Source organism: Felis catus, chromosome B3, assembly GCF_018350175.1.
Source record: "Felis catus isolate Fca126 chromosome B3, F.catus_Fca126_mat1.0, whole genome shotgun sequence".
Taxonomy (NCBI): Eukaryota; Metazoa; Chordata; class Mammalia; order Carnivora; family Felidae; genus Felis; species Felis catus.
Genome location: NC_058373.1, coordinates 5645460 through 5661803, shown reverse-complemented (window position 1 = coordinate 5661803; position 16344 = coordinate 5645460). Strand labels below are relative to the sequence as shown.

At 50.9% G+C, this 16344-nt stretch overlaps 1 protein-coding gene across 1 annotated transcript in view; it reads left to right on the top strand.

Moving 5' to 3' along the window:
* Window positions 1-11680: 11680 nt before the first annotated feature.
* The window catches only part of SEMA4B (semaphorin 4B), a 39857-nt gene continuing 35193 nt past the window's right edge, over window positions 11681-16344 (top strand). The window contains exon 1 of the mRNA XM_045058780.1: window positions 11681-11817. The gene's annotated coding sequence lies outside the window, so the exon portion shown is untranslated. The remainder of the gene's footprint in view (window positions 11818-16344) is intronic.

Sequence of the window (16344 nt, the reverse complement as noted above, 5' to 3'; positions counted from 1 at the left end):
TAAAATTAGACATTCTTTTTTTTTTTTTTTTTAATGTTTTTATTTATCTTTGAGAGAGCCCAAGCAGAAGAGGGGCAGAGAGAGGACAGAGGATCCAAAGCGGGCTCCACACCGACAGCAGCAAGTCTGATGGGCTCGCACTCATGAACGGTGAGATCAGAACCTGAGCCAAAGTCGGATGCTCAACCGACTGAGCCCCAGGCACCCCTCACAAGTGTTTTTAAAGAAATACATAGTCATTTCACAAAAATGAAATGTCATATACGGTAGGACAAAATTAAATATTATAAACCAGAAAAATTAAAGTTTTTATTTATTTTTGAGACAGAGAGAAAGAGCATGAGCGGGGGAGGGGCAGAGAGAGAGGGAGACACGGGATCCGAAGCAGGCTCCAGGCTCTGAACTGTCAGCGCAGAGCCTGACGTGGGGCTCGAACTCACAGACCGTGAGATCATGACCTGAGCTGAAGTCGAATGCTTAACTGACCGAGCCACCCAGGCCCCCTAAAGAGAACAGTTTTCTAGTGAAAAGAGCAGTCTTCATATATAAATATGTTGTTTTAAGATACAACAATCGTGACATTTCTAGAGGACAATCTGGCAGCATGCATCAGAAGCCTTAAAAATAGGGGCGCCTGGCGGCTCAGCGGGTTAAGCGTCCGTCTTTGGCTCAGATCACAATCTCGTGGTCTGTGAGTCTGAGCCCCGCATCAGGTTCTGTGCTGACAGCTCGGAGCCTGGAGCCTGCTTTGGATTCTGTGTCTCCCTCTCTCTCTGCCCCTCCCCTGTTTGCACTCTGTCTCTCTCTCTAAAAATAAAAACATAAAAAAAAATCTTTTTAAAGAAAGGAAAAAGAAAATCTTGGGACACCTGGGTGGCTCAATCAGTTAAGCATCTGACTTCAGCACAGTCATGATCTCACGGTTCGTGGGTTCGAGCCCCATCAGGCTCTGTGCTGACAGCTCAGAGCCTGGAGCCTGCTTTGGATTCTGTGCCTCCCTCTGTCTCTGCTCCTCCCCTGCTCATGCTCTGTCTCTCTTTCAAAAATAAATAAACATTAAAAAAATAAAAATATATAGATCTTTCAGGGGCACCTGGCCAGCTCAGTTGGAGGTGCATGGGGCTCATGATGTTGGGGTCTTGAGTTCAAGCCCCACACTGGGGGTAGAGATTACTTTTTTTTTAAGTTTATTTATTTATTGGGGGGAGGGGCAGAGAGAGAGAGAGAGAGAGAATTTCCAGCAGGCTTTGCACTGTCAGCAGAGCCTGACTCAGGGCTCAAATCCACAAACCGTGAGATCATGACCTGAGCCCAAATCAAGAGTCAGACACTTAACCAACTGAGCCACCCAGGCGTCCCAGGGGTGGAGATGACTTAAAGAAAAAAAAAAAAAAATAGACCTTTTGATTCCACTGTCCACTGAGACGAATTCATCTTGAGAAAATAAAACAAGTGAATAAAGGTAGAATTTTGTTGCTCATGACGAAAAATTAAAAACAGCCTACATGTCTAGCGAGAGGGGATTAAACAAATCATAGAATGCTTTGTTTGTCTCACTATGTCTAGACAAAAAATGCTGTAAATTGTCCAATGAAATGTTGTATAGAAAAGAGCGATGCGGGGGCGCCTGGGTGGCGCAGTCGGTTAAGCGTCCGACTTCAGCCAGGTCACGATCTCGCGGTCCGTGAGTTCGAGCCCCGCATCGGGCTCTGGGCTGACGGCTCGGAGCCTGGAGCCTGTTTCCGGTTCTGTGTCTCCCTCTCTCTCTGCCCCTCCCCCGTTCATGCTCTGTCTCTCTCTGTCCCAAAAATAAATAAACGTTGAGAAAAAAAAAATTAGAAAAAAAGAAAAGAACGATGCGTATCTAAAAATCTATATATTCTATGATCTTGTTGTTGAAAAAAGCCTGAAAGTATATACTCTATACATTGAAAATATGAACAAACGAATGCCAGAATATGAGTAGTAGTTATTAACTCTAGGGAATGGAGATATGAATTTTTTGTATGCTAATTTTTCTACAAAAGAATATGATTAAGTAACAAAAGCCAAAGGTCATTTAGATGTGTCTTTAGCTACTTTTTATTTTCTATCAATGCTCAAAGTAATCTGCTCAACTCTAGAGGGACCTGGGACCGGTGGCCAGGAGTCAGGAAACCTTTGTTGTATTGTGTGTGACCTTTAGCAAGCTATCAGGAGTGAGAGGGTATTTGTACCCACTTTTTACTAATGGACACAGATACATAGAAAGGACCCACTCTGTGTCCAAGAGCCCACAGCTCATGGTCCCAGAACTGGATTGGGATTTTGAACACAGATTTCCTTCCTTCCTTCCTTCCTTCCTTCCTTCCTTCCTTCCTTCCTTCCTTCATCCCTCCCCTCCCTCTCTCTCTTTCTTTTTAAGTAGGCTTCATGCCCCACTTGGAGCCAAATACAGGGCTTGAACCCACAAACCGTGAGATTATGACCTGAGCCAAAACTGAGTTGGATGCTTAACCAACTGAGCCATCCAGGCGCCCATAAAGTATTTTTAAGCAATCTCTACACCCATTGTGGGGGCTTGAACTCCTGACCCCGAGATCAAGAGTCGCATGCTCCACGGACTGAGCCAGCCAGGCTCCCCTGAACACAGGTTTTCTGATTCCCGGTCCAGGATCTTCTATACTACATGACAGCCACCACTGCCCGAGCCTCGTCGCTAAATGACAGGGTCAGAATACAGTCCTTCCCACTGAAAATATTCAATGTCCACAGGAAATTGCCTCCCTGCCCCCATCATGCCTGATGCATCACAGGCCCAAGCAGTTGGTGTGTGTGCCCTGTTGGTCGGATGCCAGCCTTCGGCAGGCTGGCGGGACTCCAGGCCGGAGTTTGGAGAACTCTGGTCTGCCCATGGCCATCTCGAGGGGGAGGAAGGGCTTTCTGGCCGGCTGCCTTGCAGAACCGGGCAAGAACTGCCCGCGAAGGCTGGCGGAGGGCCGGGAACTCGTTGTCTTCCCTTTAAACAGACACAGGCTGTCTGTTGAGATGCTGGAAACATCTGACCTTTTGCAGAGCATCTCAAGAGTTGTCAGGGAGGGCCAGAGGGAGGTCCCTCCCTTTCTGTAAATGCTTTAACCCTTTGAACACGGCACTGAACAACAACAGAGAAACAGATCCGTCTTCAAGGAACTAGAAGGATTTGTTGCGCCTGTTTTCCTTTTGGGGGGTCAGTAATGGGCAGATCACCCCTGGAGACGTAGACATGTAGCCCACTTTCTCAGTTCCTGGTCTCGGGGACAAGAGGCCCAGGGGGAGGAGAGGTGTTGAAAGGGGGAACAGGCAGCCCCACAAGCTCAGGGCAAAAGGCCCCCTGGAGGCCCCCACGCCCCACGTGAGAACAGGAGCAGTTCTGCACTTTTTTTCTTAACTAAAAACAATTTTTTTAACGTTTATTTATTTTTGAGAGCGAGAGAGAAGGGGGGGGGAAGGACAGAGAGAGAGGGCTGAGTCGTCAGCACAGAGCCCGACGCGGGGCTTGAACGCACGAACTGTGAGATCATGGCCTGAGCCAAAGTCGGATGCTTAACCAACTGAGACACCCGGGCACCCCAGTTCTGTCCCCCCTTTGACTGACTGGTTAATGTATTCCTTCACTCATCCTACAGAGGTTTGTAGGGGGCCCGCCATGTGCCAGGCACTGTATGAGGCTCTGGTGACACCAGCATACCCAGATCGGTATGCCCCATGCTCGTTTCATGGGGGAGTAGACTGTGAACAAACAATGCCAAGCACAATTACCAAACGCCGTAGATAAGTGCTGGGAGAAACAGATCAGCAGAGCGGGACGGGGGAGGGGGGCGGGGGGGAGCGGATTTAATCCCATCTGATGGGCAGGTTTAATTTAGGGAGGTCCGGGGAGCTTTTCCGGAGGAGAGGATGTGAGCAGGGGTCGAAGCTTTGCCACTTGAAGTTGAGCACAATGAAGAGCCTTCCCACCCCAGACCTGCGGTGCCTAAACCCGCGTTTTAACGCGAATTCTCCCACGTGATCTGCGCACACACTAAAGCAGTGCTAAGGGTTGAACGAGGAGTTACCAGTCTAGGTCCAGCTGGAGACCAGAAGAGAACCTTCTAGGTAAGAGCCCTGGGGTGGGAAGGGGCTCACAGCGCAATGTGGAAGTCAAGGAGTATTTGTGTGTGTGTGTGTGTGTGTGTGTGTGTGTGTGTGTGTGTGTATTTATTTTTTTAAATGGGAGAGATTTGGGCATATTGAAAAGCTTTTAGGAACAAACCAGTGGAGAGAGTGGGCGTGGGACACAAAGAACAGGGGAGGGGATGCCGGGAGGAGGAGCATTTCCTATAGGGCAGCTTGTCAATCTCAGCTGTCAGCTGGGGTCATCCAGGAGCTTGAGACAAGACTGATGTGGGCCTGCCCCCAAGGAGTCATCTTTAAATGGTCTGCAGGTGGGGTGCCTGGCTGGCTCAGTGGGTAAAGCATATGACTCTTGATCTTGGGGTCTTGAGTTTAAGCTCTTATGTTGGCCGTAAAGCTTACTTTAGATAGATAGATAGATAGATAGATAGATAGATAGATAGATAATAGAAATATAGATAGATGATAGACAAACACATAGATAGATAGATAGATAGATGAAAGAAAGAAAGAAAGAAAGAAAGAAAGAAAGAAAGAAAGAAAGAAAAGTTATAAATAGAAAGATAGATAGATAGATAGGCAGATAGATAATAGATAGATGATATGTAGGCAGATAGATAGATAGGCAGACTGCAGGTGTAGCCAGCTTCCCAATGATGGCAAAGTGCAGCCAAGGTAGGGCTCCTCCGCAGTGGTGGGGTAAAGGCCAGGAGAGAAAGTCCTGAAGAAGGTTGGAGGAAGAGGGAGCCTACCCAGCGTCCAGGAGGGCCCTCAGCTGGTTCTCCCATTCAGGAAGGGCCTCAGCTTTAGACTTTGCATATTACGGTCGAGTGTATCTGTACCTATAGCCATTGGATTTGCGTGGTCGTGTTGAAAAGCACTGACTGTTGTGCCTGGACATTTAAAATAGCTGCAGTTTTCGTAACCTGGTTTTGGCGTGCTCTCTGTCCCAAGACCATCACCCTCTTCGTGAAAGTGGTCCGGGTCTTGCTCTCTGCAAATAGGAAAGAGAGAAGGGAGACCCCCTCTGCTGACTTCTGTTTTGCACGTTGGAAGCAGGGGGAGGAGGGAGAGGTGTCGTTGTAGACGGCGGCACAGAGAAGTGAGCAGAGAACCCAGTAGGACAGCGGGCAGCGTGCACTTGCCCCTGGACTGGCAGCGGAGCCTCCCCTGTGAATGAAGCTCCTGGCTACCGCTCAGGAAGAGGTAGCAGGAAGGTAGGGCCCACAGCCGATGCAGGGCTTTGGCCCAGCGGTGAAAATATGGCAGCGAGGGAGCTTGGGGAAGGTTGTTGCAATGGTGAATCTAAGTTGGGTAGGGAGGGAATGGAAAAGGGGAAAGGCTAATGGGTCGGGAGAAGGCAGAGATGCTGGTGAGGTCCCAAAAAGGTGAGAGGGAGCGTGTTGAAGCAGAAAGTTGGAAGGAACAGAGATTGTGGCCAGGGAGAGAGATGCCTGGCTTTGGGATCTTGGTGATGGAGCTGTTATCGATGGTAAAAAGGAGGTGGTGTCGGGGTGAGGTGGGGGAGGTCCCTGGAGACCTGAGAAACCAGACGTAGGACGTATCTTCCATGTGGACGCCGAAGTCACCCAAGACAGAGACAGGGCTTTAGCTGGAAACAAGGATGGGGAGCCCTGTGCCAAAGTGTCCAGCGACTACAAGGGAGCGGCCAACCTTAAGGAGGCGGACAACCTTAAGGCTTTTGCCAGAGGTTGGAAGAGTGTGGTTCAGGAGGAGCACGGGGATGTGGTCGTAACGTGTGGATGGAGTCCCACGTCCGGGGAGACCTGGGGAAGGTAGGGGAGGAGTGCAGGACGGAACACAGTCAAGAAGTAGGCCACTGTGGGGATGCCAGTGATCCCCTCATGGGGATCCATGAGGTTCAAGGTTTTCTGTGGAGGGCAGTTGTTCTCCAAGTGTGCTTCCTCTGCCTCCACCAGTGGCGTCACCTCATTACCTGGGAACTTATTAGATATGCAGATTCCAGGTCCCACCCCAGGTCTACTGAATCAGCTGGGTGGGGCCCAGCAATCTGTGCTTCAACAAGCTTTCTCCTGATTTTGATAGAGGCTCAAGTTTGAGGCCCACGGGACTCTAGCTTTGGGAAACGTGGTTCCCTTGGCAGAAAAAAATAAAACTGAATTCCAAACCTAGCATCACATGAAAAAAGCGGACCTCATATGGATTAAAAGCCTAACTGTGTCCAGAGAACTCTGAAGTTAACAATGTAAAATGTTGAAGAATATGTTTGTGACCTTGGGGCAGGAATGAACTTCTTGAAATTTCAAAAGCAGAAACTGCAAAGAGAAAAGATGGATCAGTTCGATTAATCCCAACTAAAGATTTCTGCCCGATGATGGATCCACTGACAAGGTTAACAGGTGGCAAGTTTGGGAGAATATGTTTGTGACATCTAAAGCTGACCAGAGGGGGCGCCTGGCTGGCTCAGTCAGTAGAGATGCAACTCTTGAACTTGGGGTTGGGCTCCAGCCCCATGTGGGGGTTAGAGATTACTTAAAAATAAAATCTGTAAAGCTGACAAGGGACTAATGTCTAGATTCAGAATATGCCACAAACTTCTGCAAGTCAATAAGAAAAAGATGGGACTCAAATGGGGGGAAACAAAGATGTAAATAGGTGATTTACACAAGGAGAAATATAAAAGGCAATACACATAGGAGATGTTAAGATGTATTAGAAATCCAAGAAACACAGGGCCGCCTGGGTGGCTCAGTCGGTTAAACGTCTGACTTTGGCTCAGGCTGTGATCTAAAGGTGTGTGAGTTCAACTCCTGTGTTAGGCTTTCCTGCTGTCAGTACAGAGCCTGCTTCAGATCCTCTGTCCCCCTCTCTCTGTCCTCCCTTGCTTGTGCTCTCTATCTCTCTCTCAAAAAACAAATAAATGTTGGGGCGCCTGGGTGGTGCAGTCGGTTAAGCGTCCGACTTCAGCCAGGTCACGATCTCGCGGTCCGGGAGTTCGAGCCCCGCGTTGGGCTCTGGGCTGATGGCTCAGAGCCTGGAGCCTGTTTCTGATTCTGTGTCTCCCTCTCTCTCTGCCCCTCCCCTGTTCATGCTCTGTCTCTCTCTGTCCCAAAAATAAATAAACGTTGAAAAAACAAATAAATGTTAAAAATAAACAAGCAAGTAAATAAACATTAAAAAAAAAAGAAATACAAATTAAAACAGTTGTTAGCAATGTTAGTCATAGGAGCCCATACCTCCTAAACTAAGAAACAACCCAAATACTCATCAATAGATGAAACAAATTAGTATTCATACAATAAATACTACTTAATGATATAAAAGAATGAATTACTGATACAACCCTGGACCTCTCGAAAATATCATGCTGAGTAGAAGCAGTCCCACACCAATGAGGACATACTGTATGGTCTCAGGGGTCCTCAGCTGGTGAGCTTGTGGAGAGGGTGGCCTGTGACCCCAGAGCAAGTCATACCCTATGAATGATGTCAAAGAGATTCTTGTAAGGTAGAGAAGCAAGAAGACATTCACTGTAGAGTTATTTTCAGGGTCGGGGAGTTGTAGACAATTCGGGTGTCCATTCCTGGGGACATACACAGATAAAAGGTGGATGGATACTTTGGGGTACCCTGCAGCAGCTAGGAGCAATCGATTAGATGTACCCACAGCAGCATGGATGGGTCTGAGAAATAAAAAAACTAAGAAACTGAATGAGGTATATAACAAAATGTCATTTATGTAAATTAAAAATGCAAAACAACCCAAGTGGAAGTGAGCCAAAGACATGAATAGACATTTCACCAAAGAAGAGATATGGATAGCAAATTAGTAATGAAAAGACATTCAACATCATCAGCCATCGGGGAAATGTAGATTAAAACCACAACGAGCTGTCACCATGCACCCATTAAAATGGCTGAAAAATAAAACAGTGATAACACCAAATGCTGGCAAGGATGTCGAAAAACTGGAACCTCTATACATTCCTGATGGGAATGTAACATGGTACAGCCACTCTGGAAAATAACGTGGTAATTTTTTGTAAAACTAAACATTCACTTACCACAAGACAGTGGCAGCCTTGGAGCATATATCCCAAAGAAATGAAGTTTTCATACAAAACCTGTACGTGAACGTTCAAATCAGCTTTATTTGTAATAGCCCCAAACTGGAAGCAACCCAACTATCCTTCGTGGGGGTGGATAGTTGCACCCTGGAATACCCATGCCATGGACTACTACTCAGCAAGAAAAAGGAAAGAACTATCAATATATAACACAACCTGAATGTATCGTGAGGGCATTATGGTTGGTAAGAAAAGCCATTCTTAAAAGGTTTCATTTATATAACATTCTTGAAATGACAAAACTATACAGGTGGTGAAGAGATTAGTGGTTGCCAGGGCTCAGGGACCAAGTGGAGGAGGGCATGTGACCGTGAAGGGTGTGCTACGAAAGGAGATCCTCTGTGGTGCTGGAACAGTTCTGTATCTTGACTGTGGTGGTGACTACACAAAGGCATTCATGGGGTCGAATAGTGTAAAACTATGCACACGTACGCACACACACGCAAATAAGATCGTTATAATAATTGGTGAGAACTGAATGGTAAGGTCTGTCATCTATTTAACAGTATTATATGGATGTCAGTTTCTTTGGTTTGGGTCTTGTATACTACAGCTGTGTAACATCACCATCGGGGGAAGTTGGGGGAAGTGTTCACAGGACCCTGTGTACTATTTTTGTCACTTTCTGTGAGTCTATGATCATTTCAAAATACGAAAGTTTCTTAAAAAGCATATGCATACCATTCTACAATACATTTTGCAAGAATGCATAGGAACAAAGGCATGTATATTAAACACCTTAGTAGCCTGCGGGGTGGGGAGGGGAGGGAGGGGGAGGAGGAGTGCAGCGGATAAAAGGAAATGAACAGCTACATTAATCAAGGGACCATGTGCCGACCAATGGGGACCTTGTGCTGGGAACCGAGGTGATTAACTCAGGGCTTTCTGCACCTGAGGTCCCACAGCCAGGAAAGGGAGTGGGAGCGGGGCAGGCGGATCACTAACATTAAAGATAAGGTCTTTTCTCAATGCATTAAAGATTTTTCCCTTTTTTTCATTAGAAGGCTGGAAGAAGGTTGGAGATGAGGAGGCGGGGAAGGGGGATGGGGAGAAGGGGCAGAAAAGGGAGGAGGGAGAGGAAGTTAGAAGGGATGGTAGAGACAGAAAAGGAAGGGAGGGGAGGTGGTGGGGAGGATCCCTTTCCTGAGGGCTCAGGGCTGGTCTGGGGACCAAATGGGTCACCGTTGCCTAAGCCCTCCGGGGCTCTGAGGCCCCATGGGGGAGGCCTAGACTCCAGGAACTCCTCCGCGGGGCCCTGGCTCAGCAGGATGCAAAATGCTCTTGGTGCCGGTGGTGGGATTTTAGCACCTCCTCCTGCCCCGCCCCCCAGCTTGTTGGGAAGGCAGCGCTCCTAAGACTAATGAACACGGTTTAAGGTCTTGCACAAATGAACTGTGCTACCTTCGCTATAAATGCAGCACGTTTTACTACTAAGTGGAGACTATGAGGAGGAAGGAAGAATACAAGACAAAAGGAAATTATTGAGGAAGTATATAGAGGTTTATTGACAAGGATGCTCATAGCACATTACTTACCAAAATGAACAAATTGGAAAGGAGATAGATACCCAGTAGTAGACCTGGTTAAAAATGTATGCTACATTCACATGATAGAATACATTAAAAATAAAGCTATGTCGGGGCGCCTGGGTGGCTCAGTCGGTTAAGCATCCGACTTCGGCTCAGGTCATGATTTCACGGTTCGTGGGTTCGAGTCCCGCATCGGGCTCTGTGCTCAGACAGCTCGGAGCCTGGATCCTCCTTCAGATTCTGTGTCTCCCTCTCTCTCTGCCCCTCCCCCACTCACACTCTGTCTCTCTCTCCTTCAAAAATAAACATTTAAAAAATAAATAAAAATATGCAAGGATTTTTTTTTTAATGTTAGAGAAAAGTGTCTGTGATATACTGTCATCCTAGGAGAAATCACAGAAGACTATGCACGGAATAATCCTTTTACTAAAAGTTTGAAATGTAAACTGTGCATAGAAAAGAGCTAGGATAGTCACCAAAATATGAACACCAGTAGACTTAAGATTTGTACACTTTATTACATACAAATTAAATCTTTATTACATAGAAATTAAATCTGAGCCTGGGTGGCTCAGTGGATTGAGTGACCAACTCTTGATTCCGGTTCAGGTCATGATCCCAAGGTCATGGGATTGAACCCCAGGTCTGGCTCCGCAGGGCTGAGCGGCAAGCCTGCTTAGGATTCCCTGTCTCCCTCTGCCCCTCTCCCCCACTTACACTCTCACTCTAAAACTTAAAAAAAAAAAAAAAACTTTAGAAAATGTTAACCCTGGTGGTCTCCGGGCAGGTGAAATTATGGGTATTTTTCATTGTGTTTCTGTTTTCCATCATCTTTGCAGTAAATATGTGTTCACTTTTGTAGACAGACAACAAAATAACCACTCTATCTTTTTATGGGGGGGCACTGTCGGCGGGAGTCCGGCCGTCCCTTTGAGGGAACACAAGGGAAGAGGTCAGAGGAGCAGTGCGCAGGCACTTAGGCCTGGCCTGGCCTCACCTGAAGGGGGAAAGGCTGGCACTTGTCTTCCTGTTTCCCCATCCCCTTGACCAGCCAGCTCTGGCCGGCTCAGCCACTTACACTCCCAGAACTGGTTATTTCAGGAACCGCCCTGAGAACTGCTGTTGCTTTCCTGGAAGACAGGACAGCCAGGATGCAAGGGCTGGAGAGGGACGAGCCAAGGTCACTTGATAAATGCTGGATATTTATAACTGTATCTCTCACCCCTCCTGCAGATCTCGTTTCTTTTCGTTTCCCTTTCACAGCGTGGCCCAAGGCAGGTCAAGGGACGCTGCGAGCAGTGTGTACCGCGGGCAGAGACGTGGGTGGTTTCGTGGAGGGTGGCTCTGCGCCGGGCTCTCACTTGCCTCTCGTTGGAAACAATACTGCCATTATTGAGAGCTGACCATGCGCCAGGTGTGTGCCTACATAAATGCACTTCTCACCACAACCCTGTGAGGTCTCTACGGTACTGATGCCCACTCAGAGAGGTTAAGGATCCCGTCCTAGGTAACACAGCCAGTTAGCTGGTAGTAGATCTAGGACCCCAACTCCCGCCCGTCGGTTTAGCTAGTGAGCCCGTCCCCGGCGGCGGGGCCCAGGACAAGCGAGGCCTGGCTTCCCAAGGTCAGGGAGGGCGCAATTCCGCGGCCCCCGAAGCCCCCGCGGCCTCCTTGGGCTGACGAGCTGTAAGTGGAGGCATCCCGACCGGGGGAGACGGGTACAGCGGCGAGTCTAGAGTGACCGCGCCCGCCCCGGGGCGCGTGGCAGTGGCGGGGCCCCGCTGGGCAGCGGGCGATCCCCCGAGGGCGCCTCCGGACAGTTCCCATAAACAGGGGCGGGGCGGGGCGGGGCTTGGCCGCGGCCCCGCATTTCCGGGGACGCCGCGCGGGACGGAGGTGTTCGGGGGGTCACTCCGCGTCCGCGGGCAGTGCGTCGGCCCGGCCGGGCAGGCGGGGCGAGCTCGAGGGCGATTCGGGAAGAGGAGCCGCGGCACAGAGGTGGCCCTGCCGTGGGCGGTGGTCGCGCGGGGGCCGTGACCCTCGCAGGTAGGCGCAGGGGGCGGGGCGGCGGGGAGCCGCGGGCCCGGGAGGGGGCGGGCCCGGGCGAGACCGAGAGGCCGCCGCCGCCCCCGCTTCCCGCCGGGCCCCTCTCCCGAGAGGGCGCCACCTGCACGCTCTGATGGGCACTGGCGCCGGCCACTGGGGGAGCGCGTTGCCATGGCAGCGCCGGAGGCTGGGCCCTCGTTCCCATGGCCACCTGGGGCCTTAGCGCGGAGGCCTTTTAATCGGTGTCTTACTCCTGCTCCCCTGCTCCCTGCTCCCAAATCTGGAATGGAAAGAGAGGCCGGAGCGCTGGCGGGAGGGAAGTCGTTTGGGATTTGGAAAAAGCCCGGGTCCCTCCTCAGAATGGAAGTCGAGTGGCCTTTGAGTTAGGGTTTTTGTCATGGCTGTTTCTGAGTGACACGTGGATGTGGGGGTTAGGAAGGAAAGACGGTTGGCTGGGATCCTGGAAATGAGGCGGCTCTGGTGGCCACTGTGCCGTCATTCTGGTCTGGCAAAAAGACCCAGGAGCTCTGGATCACCTGGGGAAGGTCGTGAGCCCACTGCTCACGTGTCCTAACACGAATGTGAGTAGGTAATTCGATTTAGGAGTCACAGGATTCTGGTAAGCGTCCAATGCCACAAGAGCGGTGAAGCTCGTGATTCAAAAAAAGTTATGTTTCCGATTGATGCTTTATTTTTTTTTTATTTTTATGTTGTTACGTTTTGTTTATTTAAGTAATGTCTATACCCAACATGGGGCTCAAACTCATGACCCTGAGATCAGGAGTCACATGCTCCACCGACTGAGCCAGCCAGGCGTGCCCCCCCCCCCCCCCCCCCCGTTGATGCTTTAGAACTGGAAGAGGTTTAGGAATCCATCTGATTCCATGCTCTCATTTTCATAAAAGAAACTGGACCCAGAGAAGTTAAATTACTTCCCAGGATGACAGTGGGTTGGGAAGGTCACCGTTTGAACCCAGTATCCTGACCTGCAGGCCCGTGGTTGTCGCCTTTGGTGGTTATTTTACTGAAGCTCAGGGAAATCTGGGATATGGGTCTTTGCAACCCAGGGCTCAAGCTTTTGTTGACAGGTGATCCAAAGATGGACCACGGAGGCTAGAGCCTTGGGGAGAGTGGAAAGAACTGCTCTCTACCTCGTGCATGTAGGTCCTGTGCCTTGGGCTCTTGTTTTAATGCGATATCTGACATGATTGCCTGAAATAAACCTCCAGGAGCCAAGCATTCAGCAGCTCTCCAAAACACCATGTCTTTTGAAGCCAACAAATCTGTTCAGACAGATGAGGAAGAAACCCTTTGGCTGCCCTAAAGCAGGGAAGTAAGACTTCCCACATCAGTGAGGTGCTTTTTCCTTTGAAAAGCCTGAGAGGAGGGTGGGAAAAGAGATCCAGGAAGGAACACTTGAATGAATCATTTGGAAGTGATTCGAGGCAGTCAGCTAGAGCAGAAAACTGATTTGTTCATTTATTAAACATTTACTGGGTACCCGCTCTTCTGAGCTCTGCGCTGGAGCTCGAGATTAAAAACCTGAGTTAGGCAGGCCTGGCCCCTACATTCAGAAAGCTTGTCGAAGAGGTGGCGAGAGAGGGATGCAATGTGCCGGTGAGCGTTTCACCACAGCACAGTGAGTGCCTTTTTGGAAAAGTGAGCACAGTGCAGCAGGAGCCCAGAGGGGCAGCTCCAGAAATCAGCTGAAAACATCCAGGAGTCTAGCCTGCGCCTCCTGGGAGCACTTCTGGGGCTCTGCCAAGGGGGCCCTGGCTGATACCTTTGTTGGGAGACAAAGGAAGGAGTGAGTGAAAGTGTCTGGACAAATGTGGACCAGGATGGGTATTCCCTGGAAAGAACAGTTTAAGGGATCCTGGTAAACTGTAAGCAATATGAAGGCAGCAACCATGTCAGTTTCCTTCAGTGTCATCAGCGCTGACAAGTAGCACGTGCACAAGCAATACTTTGTTGAGTGAATGAAAGAAGGAGGGAAGGGAAGAGGGAAGGAAAAGGGGAGAGAGGAGGAAGGGAAAGGGACAGTGGCTTATATTATCAAGAGGAGGATGGCTGTACCTTGAGACAAAACCCTGGTTGCAATTCTAACTATAGGTAGAACTTGGCTTCACGTGGGAATAGTTTGCCAAACAATTCGTGTCAAAGTTATAAAACTACTTCAAAATGAGATATAATTTCTTCTTACCTGATAAAGGCTGGTTTTGGAAGGTCCCTGTGTCTGCAGATTAGCACATCTCGTGGAAATGGTTCTTTTTTGTGTGCGGGGAGGGGGATTTTTTATTATTATATTTTGTTTTATTTTAGAGAGAGAGAATATAAGCAGGGGATAGGGACAGAGAGAGAGAGAGAGAACCTTAAGCAGGCTCCATGCTCTGGGCAGAGCCCAGCACCGAGCTCGATCCCACGACCCTGGGATCATGACCTGAGTCAAAATCAAGAGTCGGAGGCTCAACCAGCTGAGCCACACAGGTGCCCCAAGGGAATAGCGATCTTTTTAAAATCAGAGGAAAGCTCTGATCCCTCTCACCAGAAACAACGTTTCATTGTTGGGGTTCTCAGCTCCCTGAAGCCCACCCTTGGGGTTAAGGGGCCCCCCCGCTCTGCTTTGCTGCTCATAAGCTGTAATGAAAGAACTAAGGCAACACTTATAGAACAAGCTCCTGGGAAGATCAAGGTGGGTCTTGCTCTCATTCAGGGGGTTTATGGGGTCCCTGTGGAAAGCACAGCTGGGGGAGCTGGGGCAATGCCTACGCAGCTGGGTGGTCCAGGCCCCAGGCCCAGGGCCCTCAGAAGCCCTCCTCTGCTTGGGACAAGCTGGGCCCCCTGGGAGCCTCATAGCGTACTCTAGCCCAGGGCGTACTCACAATGCATCAATGGTTTTGCCGGGGTCATGGGCCGGGTGACTGGTATGCAAGATAACTGTCCAAGCGCGGATCTTGCTTTCTGTGATGCTGTCTCCTGACACCACTGCTTTAGGGTGTGGTGGGTGGGTCCACCTCCCTCCCCCCGGGCAAAGCAGGGCAATGGTTCGGCCTTTGGAACTGCAGGTAATCCGTGGAAGCCACGGGTCCATCCCGCATCACCCTGGTGGGCTTGCCTGCCTCGGTCCACCCTGCAGGAAGCACGGGAACCAAGAGCAAGGTCGTCTCTCTGGGGGATAACTGGGTGACCTGAGGCGACCGGGAGACCACAGGGGTCAAAGAGCCCCTCATCTTTGGGAAGGGAGAGCCTTAGGCTTCTGGAAAGGAGGTTAGTTCCCTGGGGTGGAGGAAGGGCGCTGGCCCGGGCCATTCTCTCCCTTCGTGGGCCGGTGGCCAGCAGTCTGGAGCCCAGAGTGGGATTCAAGGAGGAAGAACTTGGTTGCAAATGGGGAAATGGATTCCTGACTTCTTGGGATCTGGGGAAGGGAGGGGCCCCAGGCCTGACGAGTCAAACTGGAAACCAGACTTCCCTAGATCTTTAGAACATCTACCTCCCACCTATGAGTGGCCACAGTGGTTTCAGAGAAGGAGGGTCCCTGTGCCCCTTCCGGGTGGCAGGTACCAAGCGTCCCCCAGGCCCTCCGGGCCCCCTGTGTGAGCAGGCCCGCAGGCACAGGCACACAGCCCCTCCTGAACTTGTCGGGGGCAGGGCAGCGACAGTGGCAACTTCATGTTCTACCGAGTCAGGACTGGGACAGGTTGAGCCCTGCTGGTTGCACCACAGCCCCGTGGGGCAGGGGATCCCCTCCCAGGGAGTGGCCGACTCAGGCCCCAACAGGCCCCAGCGGGGCTGGCACCGGAGCGGGTGGCAGGCTTTTTGCCACAGTCGGCGCGGCCGGGGCCTGGGCTGGGCGGGCCAGTTCCTTCCCCCTTCGAGAGGTGCAGCCTCGGCTCTGGGCTTGCAGGAGGCAGCTGAGCCCCATGGGAGAGGCCAGAAAGGGGGTCCTCGGGCCTGGGCACAGAAGGTGGTTAAAAGTGACCGAGGTCGTGCCAACTTTCAGGTAGACCGAGGCGAGCCGCCCCCATAAGAGGCCTGGCTGTGTTCGCAGATTATTCACCGAGTGCCGCGCTGCCGGTCACTCCGTGTGCTCGCTCTCCCGCCGAGCCCCGTGAGGTTCTGCTAGTGCTCCCGTCTCACAGAGGAGGAAGCCGAGGTGCAGAGACGTCGGCGTGGGGTGTGGCCGTGCCCACAGCCCACAGGGTAACGGGTGGGGCCGAGATTCTCCTTGGGACAGAAGAGCTGGCGTGCTTGGCCACTGGGTTCTAGCGCTTAACCGGCGCCAGAGAGACCCAGGCACCGGTGGAGGGGTCCGACTGGAGCGGGGAACGGCCACGGGCCCAACCGGCATTTTTTGCCAGACTCTGGTTAAAGGCTGCCTAGGGGATCCGAAGGCAGTGTTGGCGCCCACCCTGTGAGTGGCCTCAGCCGCAGAGGCTGCGGCCCGGGAGGACGCTCCCAGCCCCCAGGAGCTGGAGTCGTTGGCAGATTTGAAAGCACACGCAGGGTGTGCCGGCTGGTGTCGCTTCC